The 3128-nt window shown below is 43.6% G+C and overlaps 1 protein-coding gene across 1 annotated transcript in view; it reads left to right on the top strand.

Annotated features, from left to right (window-relative positions):
• The first annotated feature begins 1 nt into the window (after position 1).
• The window catches only part of LOC104992724 (glycine N-acyltransferase-like), a 13126-nt gene continuing 9999 nt past the window's right edge, over positions 2-3128 (top strand). The window contains exon 1 of the mRNA XM_010845694.1: positions 2-241. The gene's annotated coding sequence lies outside the window, so the exon portion shown is untranslated. The remainder of the gene's footprint in view (positions 242-3128) is intronic.

Below are 3128 nucleotides of genomic sequence, written 5' to 3'. Positions count from 1 at the left end.
GTTCCCACAACACGAGACCCAGATGGCAAGGGCTGGATTTCATGAACACTGGCTCCTAACTGTTTGCCTCAGTGCAAGGTCCACATCGCAAGCCTCCACTTAGCAATTTCTGCAGAAAACATCCCCAAAGGCACTCAGCAAGACACCACCAAACTGACCGCATCAAAGAGAAATTTCACCATCTACAGAAGGCTCCTCTTTAGGTGTTTCCGCAAAGCTTGTTGTGAAGACAGCTTTCCAGGTAAGTACCCATTCCAAAAAAAAGGATAATCATTGCTCTGTGACATCTTCTCCACTTACATAAGACAAATCAAAGTGCTCATATTGTCTTTTGCTCAGAATACGATGATAAATATAAGAAAAAGGAATAGCTTGAACTGAAGAAAAGTGTATCCAGCACCTATTCTGGAAAACGCAACTTGTTACATACCATGAAAAAAATCTTGCATTTTCCAGATCTGAACTAATAAAAGAATGAGGAAAGATTTGGGCTTTTCCTGGAAGTGTGTGGGTAAATGGAGCACTTGGCTATGGTTTTCCTGTGGTCATGTGTGGATGTGAGAGTTGGACTGTGAAGAAAGCTGAGTACCAAAGAAACGATGCTTTTGAACTGTGGTGTTGGAGAAGAGTCTTCAGAGTCCTTGGACTGCAAGGAGGTCCAACCAGTCCAGCCTAAAGGAGATCAGTCCTGGGTGTTCTTTGGGTGGAATGATGCTGAAGCTGAAACTCCAGTACTTTGGCCACCTCATGCAAAGAGTTGACTCATTGGAAAAGACTCTGATCCTGGGAGGGATTGGGGGCAGGAGGAGAAAGGGACGACAGAGGACGAGATGGCTGGATGGCATCACTGACTCGATGGACGTGAGTTTGAGTGAACTCCGGGAGTTGGTGATGGACAGGGAGGCCTGGTGTGTTGCAATTCATGGGGTCGCAAAGAGTCGGACATGACTGAGCGACTGAAATGAACTGAACTGAACTGAATATGTGAAGACGACACTCTAAACATCACCCTGTTTATTCCTTTTGGTTATATTTTAAGATAGGCAGCGTTTCGTCTCCTTGAATGATAAGAAAGTTGTTGTACTTCATGTCAGAGAGGAAATGAACACATGAGTAAGGACAAGAATACAGAACAGATCTGCTGTAATAAACTTGCTTTAAAGAAATCACTTATATTGCTACCACCACAATCCAGCTTTTTGTGTTCTCTTTTGAATTTATGGTGTATGAGCTGTTTTATGTCCTACATTTTCTCATTCTAACTGTTCTCACCCGTCCCTGTGTATGAAGAAGAGGTGACCATCATGGAGCTGTATCATAGTCCATATTTCCTTTCTCTCAGCTGCACACTGCGCTTTTGTTCAGTCCTTGCTTATTATGTTCATGTAGCTTAATCAGTTTCTGCTGAGAGCGTTTTTGCTTCCTTTTGGATTGTTTTCTTTGGGTTAATTTCTTCTTCTGGGAATAACTAAGTCAAAGGTTTGGATTTCGCTCCCCAGGACGCTGCCTGTTACCCAGTTCTGCAGCTCAGGGTGAGCGTGTCCAAAGCCCTGTAGTCTGTCCAGATTCCTGTTTCAGTTGCTGTCAGTCTACTTGATTTATGAATCTCGGGCTCAGTTGCTTTCAGTCTACCCACCAAGCTTGGTTTTTGGTTCCTGTGTGCATCCGTAAAGGATGGTTCTAAACCCTATGCTTTTCAGGAAATACGGTTATATTATACCCCACAGACTGTTTAAAAACTTTGTTGAAGTATAGTTGACTTATAATGTTGTGTTAATTTCTGCTATACAACAAAATTCTCCAGTTATACATGTTGAACACATATATATTTTCATATATTCCTTTTGACTTTCCTTTCCACTATAGTTTATCACAGGATGTTGAGTATAGTGCCCTGTGCTGAATGGTAGAACTTTGCTCTTGACCCTAACATCCTATATGTAATAGCTCACATCTGCTAACCCCACACTCCCAATCCTTCCCTTCCCGACCACCATCCCCCTTGACAACCGCAAGTCAGTTCTCCACGTCTGTGAGTCAGTTTCTGACTCACACATATGTTCCCTCGTGTCACATTTTAGATTTCACTTCCGGGTGATATCACACGGTATATATCTTTCTCTTTCTGACTTCCTTTACTTGGTATGATAATTTCTAGATCCGTCCATGTTGCTTCAAATGGTATTATTTCATTCTGTTTTATGACTGAGTGCATTTCTACTGTGTATATATATATGCATGTGTGTGTACATATATTATACCATGTCTCCCTTGTCCATTCTCTCGATGGGCGTTCAGGGTGTTTTCACATCTTGGCTGGTGTAAACAGCACTGCTATGAACAGAAGGTGCGTGTATCTTCCTGAATTACAATTTTGTGTGAATATGTGCCCATGAGTGGGATTGCTGGATCAAAGGGCAACCCTGTTTTTAGTTTTTTGAGGAACCTCCATACTGCTTTCCATAGTGGCTACATCCATTTACATTCCTACCAGAAGTGGAGGAGGGTTCGCTTTTCTCCATAGCCTCTCCAACATTTATTATTCGTAGACTTTTTAATGATGGCTATTCTGACCTCACCCCACAGGGGTCATCTTATACTCGGGTAACTCCTTATGAGTTGCCTCGAGATGAAAGGTAAGATTAGCCTTCAGGAATGCTATCCTTTTTACAGTCCTAAGATCTTGAAACAGGGCTTCTTTGGTGGCTCAGTGGTAAAGATTCTGCATGCCAATGCAGGCGACACGGGTGTTACCCCTGTTCCTGGAAGATCCCCCGTGCCACGGAGCAAGTAAGCCTGTGCACCACCGCCACTGAGCCTGTGCTCTGGAGCCCGGGGCCATGACTACTGAGCCCACGCGCCCTAGAAACCATGGTCTATGACAAGAGAAGCCACTGCAGTGGGAAGCCCAAGCACTGCCGTGAGAAGCTCCTGCACTGCAGTGAGAAACTCGTGCACTGCAACTCGAGAACAGCCCCGCCTCGCTGCAACTAGAGGAAAGCCTGAACAGAAAGGAAGACCCAGTAAAACCAAAAGTAAATAGATTAAAAAAAAAAAAATCCTCCAATACACGACAAGGCTCTGGACTTTTCTTCAAGACATACCTTAGTACAAAGCAACTGGAAATC

Source organism: Bison bison, unplaced genomic scaffold, assembly GCF_000754665.1.
Source record: "Bison bison bison isolate TAMUID 2011002044 unplaced genomic scaffold, Bison_UMD1.0 scf7180017848662, whole genome shotgun sequence".
NCBI classification, from domain to species: domain Eukaryota; kingdom Metazoa; phylum Chordata; class Mammalia; order Artiodactyla; family Bovidae; genus Bison; species Bison bison.
This window is presented reverse-complemented; position numbering and strand designations above follow the sequence as displayed.